This window comes from Sipha flava, unplaced genomic scaffold (assembly GCF_003268045.1).
Source record: "Sipha flava isolate LNK unplaced genomic scaffold, YSA_version1 77_pilon_pilon, whole genome shotgun sequence".
Classification (NCBI taxonomy): Eukaryota; Metazoa; Arthropoda; class Insecta; order Hemiptera; family Aphididae; genus Sipha; species Sipha flava.
Genome location: NW_020273617.1, coordinates 662472 through 684296, shown reverse-complemented (window position 1 = coordinate 684296; position 21825 = coordinate 662472). Strand labels below are relative to the sequence as shown.

At 28.4% G+C, this 21825-nt stretch overlaps 1 protein-coding gene across 6 annotated transcripts in view; it reads right to left on the bottom strand.

The window, feature by feature from the left end:
* LOC112692837 (octopamine receptor beta-2R-like) overlaps positions 1-21825 on the bottom strand; it is a 186934-nt gene that overhangs the window by 61997 nt on the left and 103112 nt on the right. For 2 of the 6 annotated variants that reach the window (XM_025567645.1, XM_025567648.1), the window contains one exon: positions 1148-1223. The exons of the other annotated variants lie outside the window; for them this stretch is intronic. The gene's annotated coding sequence lies outside the window, so the exon portion shown is untranslated. The remainder of the gene's footprint in view (positions 1-1147; positions 1224-21825) is intronic. 6 annotated transcript variants of the gene reach the window in all.

Below are 21825 nucleotides of genomic sequence, written 5' to 3'. Positions count from 1 at the left end.
TTAACATTCCAATTTTCTACGTAGTTCAATTGAACTACCTGAAGTATGGTTCGGCGCCACTGAGTATGCCCATATTACTATTATAGCACTCAGAGTTTTCTATTTTCATTCGTATAATCGTATTGTTTTTTAGTATAAATTTTAGTTATAATTATTTATTTGTACACTACCAAGCTTTTTATTTTTAATACTCTATCGTCTATTTGGAGTCTCGTACACCGTAGTCGTGGTCTTATCAATTATCGAGTCATATCGACTGTAAAACAAACTGCTTTAACGTTTCTTAAAACGGTTGTTTTTCAATTATATATGATTAGAAAAGTTAACGTTTATTTATTTTATTATTTTTAATTGAACGTTTATACTACATAATAATAGGTCTATTATATCGAAAGTACCGATGTTACGATACGTCTATAAATATAGATCAATTAAACAATCAACTGCCAGTGGTTCGCATCAGTCGACCGGTCCGAACCACTGACAGTTAACCGCGGTCGTTACAACGCCCGTCACCGACTCACGTTAAAAGCGACCCTTAATCGGTATTCGAAACATCGAACGATGATGAAAAATGCACAACGCACTGTGCGCGATCTTCCCTCTTGTTATCCCTCTTCTACTTGATTTTTTACGCATTTTTCGTGTTTTCTTCGATAATCTGTACTTTAGAACCGTACCGAGCCATTTTTATATCATGAGATGAAATTGAAGCAATGGGTCTCTATATTGTAGAACTGTCACATTCACAACTTTTAATATGTATCAGAAAAATTTGAAAAATTGTAATTAGGTTTCTCGTAAAACAAGAAATAACATTTCTTAAAATAAGTTAATTATTTAATATTTTTGCTTCCCCCCAGCTTTAGGCACCCAAGGTAAGTGCTTTTCTCGCCTCACCCTAGTTACGGCTCTGCTGTACTAGGTGTATTGAGTACGTATATATAAAAAAAAAGTTAATCCATTATACGTGCAAATATTATTCGTTATTACTAAAACACAATTTTTTCGCCGTCACATGCACTGCGATGCGCATGGAGCACTTTATTTTTTCAGTGGAGTCGGTGTTCATTTATAATTTTCTCATAAAATTATAACTCGCGTGATGGATAATTTAATAACAGCAAATATTAAATACAAACGATACCTTATAAAAAGCTTATTACCGCCAACTTGTGGACCGCGATTAAATATTATTATCTTCTTACTGTGACGGTACGTACCTATAAAATAAATTATAATCCGTTAATGTGCATTTGTTCATATATATAAATAAAAAAAATACACGAGACGAGACTCGGACTAATACCAGGTTGAACCGATAGATTAAAGTTGTAAATTATACAAAGAAAACAAATGACCACCTAAATCATAAATAAGCGATAAACAAACATAGCACATCAGATTCGACTGAAATTGTTCAGTGTTATACGTATGGTTAAAGCAATCTATTTCAAGAACAATAAGATCTCCGTTGGCGATACGAGTCTAAATTCAAAAAACACATGGTTTTTAGAAGCATTTTATAGAATTCTAACACGAACCTATAATCGCGGGTCGGTAGTTTTACATCGAACGCGTGGCCGTTTTTCGTCCGAGTGGAAACTCGTCGATGCGTCATCTGCCAATCAACCGGTGCTGATGGCGGATATTTCGGAACGTTTTACCTACGTCAAGAGGACCATTCGCAAGGGACGTGCAAACGATTTCAAGGCATATATACCGAGAACACTAACCCGGTACGCGATTTCGGGGAGGTCAATAAGCTCGAAGAGCCGGCACTACCGATCAGTCCAACGGGATTACATGAGCATAAGCGAATGAGTTAGGGGTTTTTGCCCATACACGTATACGCGCGTGTCCATGACGTGTGTGTGTATCGAGAATACGTCGAGCGCGTAAAACCAATTAAAGGGCCGAATATAAAACAAAACGATAATTGGTTCTCGTGCATAGTATATAACATTATCTCGGTTCGCAAATGAATTTTATTCCGAAAAAACATATTATTATCATGCACCGTAATGCATATACGTTTACGTATACCATCGGCAATAATATTACCCGGGTCTATTTGCTCTGCGATTCCGTTTCGTGGTCGGCAGGAAGTAAAATAAATTAAATAAATTTTAATTCCCTCCCGCCTGAGTCAATATTTTACATAACAAATAAAACCCGCGAGTTTTCCGAATGGATAATTACGTATATAGGTACGTATACAGGGCTGTATTTTTTTCCCCGGACTCTCCCTCGGGTCAATTAACGGCGGTAAGTATTGACGGCCAGAGGATGAGGTCCCGGGGATTACGTTTTGATTTGAAAAGTATTTTATACACGTTGTGACGGCCTCTCCACGTACACGAACAAGCACATTTATGAACACGGTGAACACAGCGAAACCAAACTCGCTATTGTGTCAAATTCGTGTTTTGCTCGTCTATTGTTCATACCCACTGGTTTGGATATGTTTTTTTTTTGAAAGATGTTTTTATTTTTTTCCATTAAATACTGATTTTCACGGATACAGATTTTTGTCAGCACTGTGTTTGCGCTTTAAGGGAAAACGTTTGATTATCGCTGTTTTGGATTACTACCACGCACACGACAAGAGGGTTGCTTTTTTTTCCATCGTACGGAAAGGTATACAATAAATCCTGTGCAATAATGAACGTTCTCGTTCGGTTGATTTCACGTCGGCGAATTCAGTCATAAATGTATTAAAAAATGAATTTGTTATTTAAATATCTGAATGAAAAATAAACCACTAACAGCCAACGAAATAAGGGGAAAAATCCATTCTTTCGAAAACCTATTTTGTTTGAAAATAATATTATTTTATATTTTACATTTTTTATTCTCGTGACAGTCTACGGGGGTATATAAAACAGGAAGGATTTGCGAGTTTCGTGATTGTGGAGTAGATTCGTTTTTTTTCTCGCGAAGACTAGAATCCTTAAACTAAAATACGTAATAAGAATAAAGTGTATGAGAAAATAAATAGTAGCTTTTCAAATCACAGTTTACATTATTTGAAAATAACTACAACCACGCGAGAAAAGAGTTTTAATACAATACACTATATTTTTTCCTGATAGCTTTATGTTTTTGAACATTTTAATTTTATTCAAAGTATACTACGTATTCCAATATTACCTATTTTTGTTTCCAACGAAGAAAGTGTTGAATAAAGTTTTGTATCGTTGATATTTATTTGTTAGATTTTATAGTATGTTTACCTTTTAAAGCAGAATATATATATATATTGAACTTATATTCTATTATAGATAAGAATTTCAAATTTAAAAATAAGGAATTGTGAAACAGAAGTATTTCTTGGAATTCATCATTCTGATTTTAGCTAAAAGGTAAATTGAAATGGTCACAAATACAAATATAAAAGTTCAATATTTATACGTCTGGATTATCAAAAGAAAATTGTAATCCAAAATATAAAATTATAAAGCCAGAATATTATCATTCGAAAATTAAAATTTCATTATCATAATTAAACTCATAAATGATAAGTATAAATTATAAATATAGACCATACCAGTAATATTCAAGGAAATATTTAAACTTGTTACACAAATATGTATTTGTATTTAAACAAAGTGTACTTATACATATACATATATATATCGATTGGACTAAAATTATTAAATGATTAATTAATGTATGCAAACTTCAAATACTTTTTATATGCACCAGGCATAAAATTATAACTTAATTTGTTCGATCTTAGTTCATATTTGAATTTTTTAATTATAATACCTATACTACAACGTCATTGATGAAAATACGAGTAAACTATTATTATAAAATACCAAAATGTATTCAACCGAATTACTAGCTTTTATAAATCTGCATTATTTTTTATTTTCACTCCGGTTCTAAAAATAACCATTTAAATAAAGTATATATTATACTGACTTATGAACCAAGATTTCAAGTTTGATAAACACCCGCAAATAACCACTTCAATACCTACACAGAATTTAATTCAGCTTTTAATGGCGAATAATATAAATTTTATGATAGTTCGGTTTCGTTTGTTAATGTGTATCCTACTAAAGCATTATTTCACTACTCGTATTTTACATATCATAGTCTAAATTGTGTTCGTACGTAATCAGAGTTATTATTTTTCAGTCCACTCACTAGAATAATACAGTTAATGTTTTTCAAAAAGAATAACAAAAACAAGCACTGAGACCCCAAATTTTATGCAAGTAGAGTATTTGGCCTATACTATGTATATGTCTCTGGTTCTCTTGTTCGCTTTTAATTGCAGGGTAAACATAGTTATTTCAGTTATTCAACCAATAAAGCAATACCACCATCTTCAGCAGATCGACAATATTATGAAATTTATTGCAAATAAACGCGTAAATATAGGAGCTAGCTCATGATATATATAAAGTGAATCTGTAAAAAAAAAGGGAATGTACGTGTTGTTCCATGATTCGTTTAAACCAATGGATTATTAAATATTGACATTTTCCTTTTTTTATTTTTACGAAGCTCTCTTTTTTATACAATGCTTTGAACAAACATTTTTATTTTTGACCAATTAAAATTAGCTTACAATTAAAGTATAATTACATAAATATTTGCACTCATATTTACAAATATATACTTATATTTTTTTTTACAATATTACATAGTATGTATATACTATGGCATATAGATTTTTTTTTAATCCACATATGAAAATTAATAAATTTAAAATATTTGTGAATATATTTTTTTATTACATATAAATAATAGAATATGCATATCGTACGTCAGATAAATTCGGTTTGGTTCGGTTTGATTTATAGGTTTTTAGTATTATAACAATTATTAATCAATATTAACAGTAAAATACTATACCTGACTGTTTTAATATCGATACTACTACTGTTTGATTTGAAAACTTCATTGTTACTAAATACTAGATTAATATATCTTTATAAAAATTCGTTTATTAGATACACGGTTTGTATTTAATATTATAAATGTTCATATTATGAACACTTGAACACACATACCGAGTTATCGATTGACGTTTTTGTAGTAAAAGATACTCAGTTTCCTAATAATAGTAGTATTATATTTGTTACAAACAACAGAAAAATATGCAAATCCATGGAGATGTATGATAGTGATCTCATGTGATGTTTATTGACAATACATAATTACAAATTTTTTATTGTTTATACAGTAATATCACAATAGAATCAGTTTTTCTTTGAAATAGTTAGAATAAATAATGTATACTCATTGTTTTTTATGTGTCTGGTAATTTAATTTATACTCATTAGTATATAAATAGATAGGCCATGTATTAAAATAATGTCTAATGAGAATAGTTTTAGGCATATTAGAATTAACATGAAATATATTTTCTTTTTGAACTATCAAAATTAATTTTATTTCAAATGACATTAACCATAATCTCTATAAAGCATGATTCACATCTTAGTATAACGGATTACATACGATTAATAGTATAATAAAATAGATAACGATTATATTAACAACGTGCCAGTTATTATATTTTATTCATTTATGTAAAAATACGTTATACGTAGATAAATCAATAATTTTTTATAATTTTTATAATGAAAACATTTTAGTTAAAGCGATTTTTTCAGAATGATATTAGAAAACATACACTACACGTTTTTGTTTTTTTTTTTTTAATACAAATTTAATAATTATTTTTTCGAGATTCATATAGATTTAAACGGCCAACAACCCGAGTTCTAGCTTCAGTATTCGAATATTTCAAAATGATTTCTCTGTTTAATGGTATTATATTTTACACGTCATATTATGAAGTGGGAGCCACTAAATCACATAAAACCTTATACACCCAGCTACAGCAACGAAGTAGTCTTCGATGGTTTTTTTCGTGTCTGTTAGAGCGTTTGAATTATTATTTATTTTTATTGGCTTTTACTTTTGAGGTTTTATATACATACGACAGGCTTTACCGTTCACCGTGTGACTTTCACCACGTTTGACACATTTCGACCCTCGTTTGTAAAATGTTTTCTCGTATATATGGTTGAAAAGTTGGTAGCTCTTTTACACTTTGATCGTTTTTTTGGTAGTTTGATGTTGACGATTTTCAAAATATAAAGCCTATATTTTATTTAAAACTATATCTGCTCTATATTCTACTTGAAGTTCAGATTGTTTAATGGATATACCAAATAAAGAGATTTAATCAATCGTCTCACTGCGTTTTTCAGAGAACATTTTTTTTAACACGTTCGACACGCATTCAGCGAGATTATAAATAAACTAGACAATTAATTTGCTACAATATGTCTTTTTTTCTATTAGATGTCGATGAGTCTGTTTTAGATTGCAGTAGTTCTTGCTCAATATAATACAGTTAATTTTTATCATTTATCCTTGTCTTCGGACGTTATCTATATAGTCTATATAGTTTTAGACGACCATTTCATGCGACATAGTTATTTGTACGTTTGAACCAAAACTTTAGAGTATTCATCTCCAACTGTAATATGTTTCTATCACAATTTTAACTTCTTATTTAGTTATCATAATATATGGGTAAATTCTTAATGAATTTTTTTTTCTCCCAGTGATAACAATTTAATTTATTTTACCAAAGATTTTCATCGTAAACGATTAACAATTATGTCATATTTGTCATGCCATCATTAATTTTATTTTGAACGGTTACCGACCAGCTAAATTATTGATTCTAGAATATGAGCTATACTAGTTAAATAAACGTAATTTACTATAAAGTATTTATTAATATTATAAATGAGATATTTATTTTACTTACTTTTATTGGTACAAATTCTATCGGAATCGAAAAAACTAACACAAATCGGTTAGAACTTGTTAAGGTACCATAAAAACGCGATACTCTCGGGCAAGGGTCATATTTATAGTTCGATAAAATCGAATTTTTAATTATTGTGAATCATGGTGGTACTCTTGAGGAACAAAATATTCATCGAAAATATTCAGGAAACTATAGACGACACGAATTTCAAATATCTGTACAAATATTTCTTTTGTCACGTATGTTTAAATAGTACCTACATAATATGTTGTAGAAATATATGTATATATATATATAAAAGAGTCCCAATTAATATTATCCCTATATAAGAAAAAATTCCATTGATCGGTTTTCTATTCGGGTGATGTGTAGGTGTGCGTACACACATAATGTATAGTAAATACAATTTTAATACGTACTTACTGTTGTAGCTAGTTACAAACTTTCATACGAAACGAATTTATAAGGAGACAGAGTTAAGAAAAATATGTATTCTTGACGTATTTTCACTGATACCCAGGGACGTGAGTGAATTGTACGTGTGGCGATATGAAAACGGCGTCGTCGTCGAAACACGTATTCAAAATTGTAAATTAACGTAAAACAAAATAACGTATATGTAAAAACGTTATAAAAAAAACGTATATGTACTCGTAATTGAAGCGTGGAAAAAGTTTCCCGCGAAAATTAGTTATTTCGCAAACGGTTTACAGTGGTACAACAGTCTTCTACATAAACTTATCGTGTGCTTTAAAAGCAGCCTATTTAATCTATAAATACAAAATATAGATATATACATATAATGCTCGTATATTTTGTATTATATATACATATATAGATGATAATTTTCACAGGAAATGTTTAATGTACACTATACACATACGTATAGAACTATATAGTTTGAACGCGCGTAATAATTTTGTACTACAAATAAATAACGATATTTAATTAACTAACTATATTTAATTAAAAATTTTGTTTATAGTTTTATTCAAAGGATAATAATCGTGACACGACCTGCTACCGAGAGACAACCGCACTACTACATCCACCGATTCCTATACATATATGATATATATATATATATATATATATATATATATATATATATACACATATATAATATAACCCTGTGATTAAGGTGAAACATACCTTACCACACTTATTCTTGTTTTGCATTTTTTCCTTCTCTTTTGTTTTTCCTCGAATTATTTTTATCTCTACATACTTTTATTCCTTTCCTACCCCATTTTTGTTCAAAGACTTTCACTGCTCTCATTCCATACGATACAAAGTGTAATATCTTTCAGTTCGTATGAGTTTTTTTCGTTACCAAAATTAATCAGAAACAGCTGTATAGGTTTGCGTGTGTGTGTATTTATCACGTAACCAGTGCACGTGTATGAAACATTTACTATCACTACGTATGTATCACGTATCATATGTGTTGTAGCTTTATAGAAACATATACACACACAGCCTCACACTTTTCTTTACAAAGGGATACATAGTTTCATGGAAATTTAACACACGATTCTCATTAAACTAATGATTGCGTTGTTTGGTTGTTTGGGTTATCACGGAAATGAAAACATGTTTTTTGCACAGAACTTATAATAGTGTATCTGTATTATGCGTTTTGCAATGTCCAATAAATAGCGAAAAATAAATAAAATCATTCTGTTAAGTGTATACTTATTACATTTATAACCATGAAAAAAAAATATTAATTTCTTTTGGTTTTGTCTTTTATTTTAAGAAATATGAAACTAATAATGATTTAATTTAAGTGGTCATTACGACATTTCTAAGAGGACGAAATTAAATCAAAAACACCTATATATGTATTACGCATTGTTATTATTACTGTTGTTAAAAAAACTCGGTTTAAAATAGAATTCAAAAAATAATTTTTTTTTCAGAGACGAAAGTTTTTCCGAAACGTTAAATGTTCAACCACGTAGACGCGTTCCGGCAAGTTCACCGAGATATCGATTCTTGTGATATTACAATGACACATAGTCGCGTACTATCATGTACACGTATACGCACCACCGTTATAGACGTATGACATTGACCGCTTACTTATCTATGCCAAAAAACGCTCTTAGTGGAAAGATAATGTAGGTGATGAGTTGTAAGATTTAAAGGTTGGCGATTTTAGTAGATGTACCTATTATTACATTTGATAAAATTCAACTCTTACGTTAAGTCAGTAACAACAGCTGATATTTTTTTTTGACATTTTAAACATGATTGATTAAATCATATTAAATTGAAATCTTATTTTAATTATATACCGCTAAAGTGTACATGAAATACATGAATGTTTCAGGACATGTAAAATCATTTTTAACGAATGTATAAGAATAATTAATAAATATGTATAAGAAAACGTTTGGATTTTTTCTCAACCATTTGTTAACGAGTTTGGAATTGATGCGAAGTTTTTTTTATGGCTCGTGACCCTAAAATCTAAAGAGCGCATATTCAACATACGTTTTAACATATAATCGTCGATTTTATATTCATACTTTACACACAATTACGGTTATGACTTATTGTAGTTACGACGTAATATTATTATCGGACTATAACCGTTTGCATCGTGATCACAACCAGACGACCATCGTAAAGTTACCATTACATCATTCACTGGAAATCCGCACGATTATCGTAAACAGTCATCATATAATATACGCAAATGCATCTCATCGTAGTGAACGCAGATATTATGGTCCGAGAGTAAGAACGCGAACGACGATGTATTATAAATAATACACGTATGCGCCAAGATAATACTATCCTCCGAGGGATGAAATCAGGAGGAACAATAATAATCGGATAACACAAGCGTAAAGGGCCGGGTATGGGCTTCTTGCTTCACTATTTTATTGTCTCGATCTGACCCATATCTACTAAAATGTTGATATCATGTGCATCTAAATGACGGTAAAGTACACGTACAAAGCTCGTATACAATGACATTATATTAATTTATTGTGCACTACAATGATCGGATTCGGTCGTATTTTACGGAATAGTTATTTTCCAGTTGATATACCACGCGTGTTTATATTATAAATTTATTTGTGTAAATGTATAGAAAGGGGTTTTAAATTTGATTTTTCTTTTCTCGTAACCCATTGAAACTAACGAGATGTTCCATTAAATTTGACTTGTACACGTATATTTATTTATTTATTTTTTTTTTTGCGATTCGATCTCGACAACGACAACGTCGGTACATCTTCGACAGCTTATACAACACGTAACATTATAATCTATATATTATGTATGCCTGTTTTATGCAGTGCACAATGCTGTTGCGTACAATGATATTTATACAGTTTCAACCCTAAATTCTAATGTTTATCGTTTTATCGTTTTTGATTCCGAGATTAAGACATCGTGGTCTTGGTTATTATGATCGAATATCCTATTATTTTTGGATGACACTGTACATATTTTTAATGCCAGGCCATTAACAATTATAATTTAGTATACATTCACAACAATCACAATTCTTAAGATATAGACTAAATTTCTAAAATGTACTCAACAGTTTCCAATGTTATTCTGAAGTCGCGAGATCCAAATGCACTGTATTATCACAACAGTTCACCAACACACCATGAAAACTTTGTACTCCCACATCTGGTACACATCTGGTATTCTTGCATCAAAATTCACAAACAAGCATTAACAAAACAAATGGCATTTTTACAACCCAATTCTTCACCTCATAAAAAAGTGGACTACATTTCAAAGACATGTTTTCTCAGATAAATCATTCTTCTGATATTTTTCACTAATCATTTTCTTTAGTTTGAATTGGATAAAGTAATTTACTAGTTAGCGTATTCATAAAAAAAGTACAATATAAATATAAATTAAGATACATTTATGTGTATACCAAAAATGAATATTTCTTAAAGATTAAAAACATTTGAATAATTTCCAAAAACAGAATATTAATAATGCTTTGAAAAATGTTTATTATTACACTTGAAATTCTTGAACGCTGTAATATATAATTTGAAAAAATAATTAAAATTTCAAAAATTAATCCCGCGTAGCAAAAATAAAACTAGACAATTTGTGTTTAAGTCATTAAGTTGTACGCTCGTTATGAATTTAACTATGCATTTGTATATCTGTAAGTTCTAAAAAAAACTTGAATTCTCAAGTTGAAAATCTCAATGTATGTAGAAAAATAGAGTTTAGATTTTTTTTTTAAATTTGTCACGTAGTATATTGTGTAAAAATAAATTTTCATAATGAAAAAGTATGAAATATACTAATTTATTATTTTATTAAATAATAATTTATCAGTAGCTACAAAAAGTTTGTGCGTTTTTTCTTTTGAGGTGTGTTTATATAAAATAAAGGAAAGAAAAGATAATTTATCCGATTATTCTTACCGAGCGACTGACATTTTTGACCGACCGATCGGAGGATTTTTAATTACTTAGGGCTGTTATTTAGACACGTTTGTCAATTACTTGTTGGAAAAAACTACAATAAAAGTCCCGGAAGACTAACGACGGCTACATTTTTTCAACATAATTTTTTAATCGATTTTCTGGAATATCTTTGAATGCCGTTACGATAATTACAATAAATTGAATAAAAGTACACATTGACAAATTTCTTTTTATTATTATTAGCTTGATTTTAGCAAGTTTTTTTATTATTTATTTTTAATGTCCAGGGATGCTGTATTTTATCAATCTATTTTCCCTCTCATTTTGACATCAGTTCTACCTTTCTTATCTATAATAGGTAATATTTCAGAAATTACATCATACAATTTTAAAGTTAATTAAATTGTACTACTCTATTTCTATAGTCAATACTCTATCTTATCGATATAACAATATATATAACAATATGGTATTGGACATCATTACATGTTTATACATATGTACGTATACATACCTATAGCTTAAAAATTAAATTTTAAAAATTTCTAAAAATAAGCAAAATGTTAAAATGCCTAAACGCATTGCAGTTTTTAAAAATTTGCCCAATCGCATGACTTTCCGGCATGTAATTTAGACATACACCTCTAAGACGTGGCATGCAATTCGGACAAAACCCTCTAAGACCTGGTATGCAATTCGGACATTCCAATTTATGTTTATTTTTTGGCATGCAATTTGAACGCACCGTAAAAATAAACTTAACACATAAATAAAAAAAAATCTCCATATGGCCTACCGATAATTTATGATATTCTTTAAATTTCTTATAGAATAATATATTTTTACTTAATGTTCATATATATATATATATATATATATATTTTCTTTTATTGTAATTAAATGATTTACAGATGATTAAACCAATAAAGTTTTTCGACGTATTTTACAAGCGTATTACAATACGTATTATAAAACTATGGGATGATAATTGTGATAATTGGCTTTTGTAAAACGATTGAATTTAAATTAAAAAATATTCGTATTATCCGAGCTGTGCATGTATATATGAGCATATCATCTATAAGACATTTTATTTTTACTTCTCGTTCGAATTTTAAAATCACTCTTTTTTCGGTAACAATGTCGACTATATGCACACTACATATAAGAATCATCACTTGATCTTAAAGATGCAACACGATATCTGTATACAATGGCAGACGATACGCAATATTGCATGAACCATTGTTGTTATTTTCACGGACGTCTGCTGACCGCACGTATACGGTTGAAAGCGGAGGTTTAATAGAAAAGAAAATGACGATGGAATATTATTCCGCGCGAGAATTCCTTTCCCACAGCTCCCTCGTTTCACACCATCCCTCATCGAGCGAGTAAGCCATTACGGACAGGTATGCGTCTCCGATCGACGTGCTCCTTTTTCACTATTCGATTCCATCGTTTCGATATCACGATTTCCTGTCTTTCTGTACTTCCACCCTCCCTATCCTTCTCTACCTCTCTCCACCTTCTCATTCTCTTGACTATATCATTCTCTCGGTATTTTTTCTTCTTTCCGGTGCCATCCAATTCACACTGAACCTCATATTCAATATCGGCGTCATACAATTGGTATTTACTCGTGGCATGCTGGAATTCTCATTACTAGTCCGCGGATAACGGATTGTATGTGCATTAACGGATGCGGTATGGGACCAACGAATATTAAATACATATCATATATACATATATAGCGTTTCGATGGTATTATTTGTGTTTCATAAGCGTACTTATGCTTGCGTGTGTGTGGGTAGGACTAGATCGTGTTAAAAATATATTTATAACTGCATCCACCAGACATGAAAGCTAACACAACGCTATCGAAATCTATCATTCGATTTCGTTCCGTATAATTATCCCTTAACGATCCGGGTACCCCAACTATCATCCCTAAGAACTGTATGCATATTACCCACTGAATTATAGTAACGGCATCTGCTATTGTTAAAACCCGAGTTGTTGAAATTAATCCGAAATATTTATCGTTGTTTACGCGATCGTATAAACTTTGGTATTGCAACTTGGATTTTTAATATTCACAGGACCACCAGTTTCAATGTACATCTTGTGTATATCAAGTACAATAATTAATAATGAACTTAATTAATTATAAACAACAAACCAAATGATTGAATGAATAAATTATAACTATTACACTAATACTGATTAATTCGAAATGAGAAATATGAATGCATTACGATGTGCATTGATATAGGATTATATTAAGAAATAAGTCTACAAAACGTCACTATTAAATAATTTTGAATCACAGAAGTAGTTTACAGTTGATAAATAAGACTAGAAATAATTTTGATTTAATAAAATTTCTCCTCAGATTTTTATAAAATATGTTATTTAAAAATACAATATTGAACAGATAATTTATATATTTGATCGATGAGTAAAAATATTTATTACCTATATTGATATAAATTAATATGTCAGCTATTCAACGATGAGTATTAAACTTAAACAGTATTAGAAACAAACTCGCTTGTGAATTTAAAATAATAAAAATGCAAATAATGACAGCAGAAATAAAAATACAAGAACGGATTTGTATATCATGTCAACTGTAAATTATGTAAACTTAGGCTTATTCGGACCTTTACTAGTTTAAAAATGATCTGTAACCTCAGAATCAGTTATATGCTTGAACAAAACATACTAGAGTGACATTTCCACTTTCATAAGTCCGATTACGTAAAGCGTAACTCTCATGCGAGCTTTCATGCTGTCCACTGGTGCGAAAGTTTCACTCAAATGTGACATTTTTAAAATGAGCTGTCACACACAGAATTGTATAAAACATATTTTTTTTCACCAATGTAAAAATTAGTAACGGTCCAACATATTTTCTAACTGATAGAAATTTAAAATTAAATTATAAATAAATTAGTTTTTTTTCCCTTGATTTTAACATGAAAATAAAGTAGTAGACATTTAAAATTCGAATTTCTCATAACCTTAAATTCACCTGCATATAACTACAAATTATTTGTTTTGTATAGTACATTATATGTTATCATATTTCAATTATTATAACTAGGCTCGTACTGGCTGCTCTTATGGGGCGGTTACGAAAATATTTAAGAGCGGCTTAATTTTTGTTAATTAATCTTTCAGGTTACCTATAGCCCAATAGATTACAGATTAAAGAATCATAATTCAGGTTTGACGTATGTCTTCACAAAAATATTAACGTTTTTCAATGACGTATTCCTGAAGACCATCGGGTTATTACTTGTTAATGAGAAACAATGGATATCTCTCCAAAATCTTAATGTATCCGTAATTTTTATGGGTGCATCATGCATCGAAATTTTCATGGACGTGTCATGCATCTGCTCGGTTGCCCGGTGGGCCAGTATTGGACTGATTATAATTCATCTTCCCGAATTATTGGCCATATTGGACTTTTTAGCCAAAATGTTTCCGAGTTGATATTAGTTAATTTAATATTTTCTAGTAAGGATACTTGTTACTTGTTAAAATAAAGTAATATATATTATAATGATATAACAGTTGAAATTTTAAAAAAAAATTTTCCTTTAATGGTTCTAATGAAATATGAGATAAACAATACATTATTCAGCCATAAACTTCATAATCAAAGATTTCATAAATTAATAATCTGTATAATAGTGACTTTTCACATCTTCATACATTTAGAAACAAGAATATTTTCATTTAATTCAAAACACTATAAGCGAAAAAATGTATACAGTTGCCTCTAAAACTAAGATGGGGTCGGATCTGCAATTATTTGGAAAAATATGAAATTCGTATACAAACTTCCCAAAGCCTGTTCTGTTTTCACAGCAGAGTCAATCGCTGTAATAAAATCTCTCGAGATAATAGCTGAACACAACATCCAAGACACCATTATTTTTTCCGACTCTCTCAGTACCATCAATAATATCAAAAATACTTATTACCCATCAGACATTAGCTTACATATCCAAAATAAAATCTACACGTTACAAAATTACAATGGTTATAAAATAAAACTCTTCTGGATCCCTGGGCATTCTACCATCAGAGAAAATTAACTCGCCGATCTCGCTGCCAAAACCGCAATCACCTCTCCACTATTATCGCTCATAAAAATTACTTCACTCCAGGATATAAGAAAACTAATAACAAATAAATGTCAAAAAATATGGCATCAGAAATGGACATCCTACTCCACCAAACTTAATACCATAAAATACAATACCGATAATTGGATATTCCCGATCGGAACACCCAGAAAATATGAAATTATTATAACAAGACTCAAAATCGAACACAAACAAATCTCTCACAGTTTTCTTATGGCCATGAAAGAACCTCCAATGTACTCAGCCTGCGGTATTGCAGTCATCATCATTCATATTCTCACCGAATACCGTATATATAACAACATCAGAACCGTCCACAACATACCTGAATCACTAGCCGAAATACTGAACAATCACCCGCATTCAATAGTCAACATCATCCAAATCATCAAAACAGCCAAACTTCAAACAAAAATTTAAAATTTATACTCAGAATAAACACATAATGTAATGTAAAATAATAAACTAAATAATTTGTAAACCCAATGGCCCATGCTGCCGGGGGTTCTATACCAATAAAAAAAAAAATAGTGAATTTTTCATTGGTAAAAAATAATATCTATATTAAAACTGTTTTCAAAATAAAGATTTTCAAAACAAGCAAAAAGTAAAACTGTCAAATTATATATCATTCAAACAACAAATGTACAACATAACGAAATATCCTTAATACACGATCAATTTAAGTACAATAACATATTGACTTAACTAGTCTTAAACATACATTTAAATAATTTAAACAAACATAACTTACATAAATACGTCCGTTTAACCCTTAAAATAATAGATTTATCGTGTTTGAAAATCGAATTATAGATTATGTTTAACACTTTTAATGATATGCATTGCAATTATAATCAATAGTTTAAAATACATATACACCAGACACACACACACACACATACATACACACAAAATGTTTGCGAAAGTTTGATTGTGCTTGTTTGTGAATATTTTTATAAGGAAGAATTGAATAATATTTACATTCTAGTATTTGATGGAGGGTAGATATGTATTATAAGAACAATTATAATAAATTTATTATTACTAATTTGTATCACGGTAATAATTATTACAATTTGGGAGGGATAAAATTAATGATTGTGAAATTCAAAAGAACATGCTATTTCACTTCCACCCCGTGTTAACTAACATTTAAGCTACGGGAAAAATAGGGTAAATTCATAAGGCTTAGACTTAACGACCCTTGCGTGGTACTACTCGATCAATATTATAGGACAACAGTCACGTAAAAAATACGAATAAAAAAATATTTTGGTATATCATAAAATTTGATTAAAGCTCTACTTTTCGTGTTTTCTTATAGTTAAGAACAATCATAAAATATAATTCTAAAAATAAGACAATTTATATACTTCATATTTAAATTTTTTTCTTTTTGTGTCACAATAAAAAAAAGCAAATAATATATGTAAACATTACAAAGGTTTGATATTTTTTATCGTTACGGTCCATGCAATAGTATAATTTTTATTATCTTACCACAGACATTTTCCGAATGAAAATAATATATTATATAAATTTTAATAAAAAAAAAACACATGTCCATTTCATTTGTTTTATTTAATGTAGCATAAAATATATAAGACCATCTTTATTATGATTATATAAATGTATATTACATACCTAGTGTATCATCTAAATGATTTTCCTTGCTTCAAAATTAATAAATAATAAACAATAAAAAAATTAGAGTAAATTGACAATAATTGATAAAAAATAAATAAAAACATGACACCTAATCTTTAGTGAATGTAATTCGTAAATACACTCGCATCAAATAACATGTACTTCTAACTTTTAATCAAAAATTAAGTAGGTAATTTTTTTTTTTTTAAATTGCTTGCATATTATCCAAATTATAAGAGTATTATGAGTCAATCTCTAACACTCATTTTTAATGATAATACACCCATAAAATAAACTACTTATAACAAATAAATAAATAAATAAATGCTCCACCTAGAGTATTATTATATTTTTAATTTACTGTCGGTTTCGGATTAAAAATTTATCGTCAGTCGTATACAAAGTTAATAAAATCGCAACTCAGAAACTTTTTATATACTTGATGAAGGATTTTTAATTTTAAACTAACCGTAAATTACATTTACAACTATACTCTAGGGCTAAGCATTTATTTATTTATTTATTTTTATATTAATTTACGAGTATTACAAATTTACTAATTTTCGTTTTATTTTATTACTTTATTAACTTAAAACAAATATTTAAATGTTGTATTAAAATGCACAAATAACAATGAAATAAGTAGTTAGTTTAAGATTTAAAAAAAAAACAGATAATCGACATGATGCATCTAAAATCGTTAGGAAGATAAATCATATTTTGATCAAATAAATTAGCAAACGACATTCACCAGATAAAGGATATTTCAACCATAGGCAGATTTTATAATGACCACGTAGCAAATATTTTATGGTTTTATTTTAACTTCATAAAATGTTTCATAAAAGTTTTAAGTTAATAATCTTTAAAGTTTTACTAGAATCACTACCTTGAATAATCACTGTTAATTTAAACGATTACTGTTTAAGTTTCAAAATATTTAAGATGGTTCAGGTTTTAAAAAAAAAGGTAAATTCATTGTTGCGTGATTATTTATTGAAAAGTTTCAACGTATTATACAAACTTGATTTTATACTAACAGCCATTGTTTATCAATATAAGATTCCTTAGATAGAAATTGACATTTACAAGTACATTTTATGTTAAATACTATTTTATTTTTATTAGTATGAAGCGTGTCATGGATTCAACACAATTCGTCACCTCCGCGTTTGTTAACTCTTATACCTACCATCCACTGTACTACTTAACTATCGTATATTCTGATTTACACTGATGCAACATCACTACGTATAGTAATATTAGTACAATTATAAACAATCACCTATCCGCGTGAATGTTGATCATTAGTCACTGACTATAATGGACGATTGGACAGGTTATAGACATAACAAAAGTTCAATTCAAACGTGTTGATCTCGAACAAATTGTATTGTAATGTTGTAGATAATCTAACGGACAAAAGAAATACATAAATACAAACGCAATAAACACAAATAAGTTCTGGTAATTATGCTTGTTTTCTACTCGAGTAAATTATCTTACAGTTTATGATCTTAGCTTTTTTAGTATTGATTGAATTGCACTAACCAGTAGCGTATGAACAGATGCTTCAAGGAATGGTTACATATTTTTAGCTAACGGTATACTATACAATAAAAGTTGACCTTTGGAAGAAATATGTCTTCATAAATAATAATTCAATCAATCATTCAAATAACCTCAAAAATTATTTTTTAGTAAAATGTTTTAAAAACATTTTATTAAAAAATAATTTTTAAAGGTTTTTAATAGTTGTAGAATATGAGGACTACATTTTGAAATTTAGAATTATTTCAATGGTTTAGTTTAATTCCCAGTGTTAAATTATGCTAAACATTTATATTAAGTTAATTTTTAACCAACTATAGCTGAATAGTTAAGTATTTTTCATCAAAAATTTATAAAAATAGAATTTCATTTTTTATCACTGTTTTAAAAATTTAGGTGCAATGGATATAGTATAAAAAAAAAATATTATTTTTAAAAAAAAAAAAAGATAAAATATAGATAATTTCACCATCATGAGAATGTAATATATTATATATATTATATATAATATAGATTACTTAATACATTTTTATGACATCGATAACATCTGCTGCACTTGAAACTTTATTTGTGTGTTGCGGCATTGTTTAAGCAAATATTTTAGCAGATATCCTCTAAGAATTACATTTTTAAACTAATTATTTTCGAATATAAATAATGAGAGAAAAAAATTTATTTTAAAATTAAAATAGCTTTATAGATTATAGTTCAAATAACTATATATCATTTTTGTATGAATTTGGTCTTTTTATGAATAAACATTACTCCAACCAACGTAATCATCACAATGCAGTAAATATTGTTATTACTTAAAAGCTACAACTTTTTCTTCTTTGGAAGTCTTCAATTTAATGAGCGTTTTGCAACAATTTACATGATTATGTATCGTTGGACTCTTTAACCTCTTTAATACATGGTATGAATTCACATTCTTAGTCTCCCATAATCTGGCTCATGTATCGTTATCGTTGTCTTCCTATGTGGTATTTTCTCTTAATCATCTCTTCTAAAATTAGGTCTAGCAATCCTTCGTGACTGAGAATATGACCAATTCACACGATTTGTCTAACCAGTATTATGTCATAGTGCGTTCTTTGTATATGTTTATTTACTAAAGTTAAATCAGATTTGTATATATAACTATTGACAATATTAGATTAACATAATAAATATACAAATTATTTAAATAAAATAGTGCACAGAAATATATTTAAATTAAGTTAGAGAAATTTATTATATAATTATAACTAAAATATTTCCAATGTGTGCATAAAGATTATTTATTTATTAACAATTTTTCGAAGTATGTGTATACAACATGTGATAGAATCAATCAATCAAATTAATGCATCTAATTATGTAAATTAAGAATATTAATCATTGCGTTTTATAATTGAGTGTTAGAAATATCTTTTTAATAAAAAGCATTTAATTAAAATATAGGTAAAAGTATGGATATGAATTACTTTTCTATATGATACAAATATAATTAATTTTAAAACAATGATAAGTTTAAAATGTATTACATGTAATTATTTACGACTTATCTTACATAATTAAAAATTGATCGTTTAATTTAAAAACATTTAACTTGAATTCATATATAATTAGATTTTAAGCACATTATACGACTAGTTAACTATAGATTACGCGTAGAAGTTACATAATATGTATAATGTTATAATTATATTATATTAAATTCATTTTAATTTTAATAAATTATTTTATAAGAAAAAAATGATACATATAATACTGATAAATATTAACGTTTGGATTAGAAAACCACAGAAATTTACAGCATTGTCGACATTTGTCTAGAGCTCTATTTAAATATGCATGTTTCTATAAATATATTAAGTATTTAATACTGTCGACTCTGAATAACTCCAAAGTCACGGAAGAAATTAAAAATTTAATTTAATAAAAGTATTGATTTATAAAAACTTAAAAAAGTATGATTCTATATCAGAGTTTTAATTTAAGTTTTTTAAAATTAAATATTTATTTTTTATTCGTGAAGACAACATACTCACTGAAATTCTAAAATTTTGGATAATTCTTGCTTTTTCTTTTCACTTTTTTCAATAATTTTAGCGAACTTACTTATTCCGCAAGTAATAATGTTGTTTATTTTACTTTTTGAGTTATATTAATGCATTTTATTAAAACTACATTAAAACTGTCACTACGAAACTAATTGGCAGCAAAGCACTATAACTGATATCCATTATATGAAGCTATGATGGTTTGTATTACCAATATGCGACTAGATATAAAAGTTGAGTTTTTTAAAAAATCGTAAATAAATAATAATCGTTGTCATAAACTATTATGTATACTAAATTTGGATGAGAAAATTCAAAATATTAAAAATTTGTTCAATTAATTTTCGAGTTAATAAGATTAAAGGTTAAAGGGTTAAATCGTTATTTTAAAGGGAATTTTACTTATTCGAGTTATCGAGAGTTGACTGTATGTATATTCTGTATGCAACATACAAATAAATACGTAATAATTATCATACAATTTGTAAACAATCATTAATATTAATCATTTCCGATTAGAATAATAAACCATGTATAACAGTATGACTACCAAATACCATATATAATGGACATTATATTACAATAGTACTCATATGACGTGCATTATACATATCACTCTGTTCATTGGCATTTTAACAAACTATGAATGAATTCGTTTTGTTGCCGCTAGCCTTGGTTATACGTGAATTTAATTCCAATCGCGAAAGTAAATTATGCAAATGAAATATTTCATAATGTCTTTCTTTCAGTAATTTCATTATATTTATAGAAACGTAATTATCAATGGACAGTATATTACGGGACGAACATCTTATTTGGGCATATATTATGAACCATGTTATTTTGAAACATTATTTTACTTAATTGGTTGGCTGCAATGTTTTTTTTAAATTAAAACAAATTAAACTAAAAAAAAAAAAAAAAAACAGTGTTTTTAGTTATATCGGTGGAGTAATCATGACGAGAACGACAAAAAGTAGCGGCATGCGTCGTGTTAGTGGAAAATAAAAATAAAATAAGATTCCCATGATGATCATAAATCCGTGCAGTTCAAAAAACGCTGGTGTTCAAGGGATTTATCAAACATAATTTTAAACTTTTCGTTCAAATACCTTTCGTAAGATTTCGTAAATGTCTCTCGTATCTTGTTCGTAGAAAACGGTATGAATACTTACAAT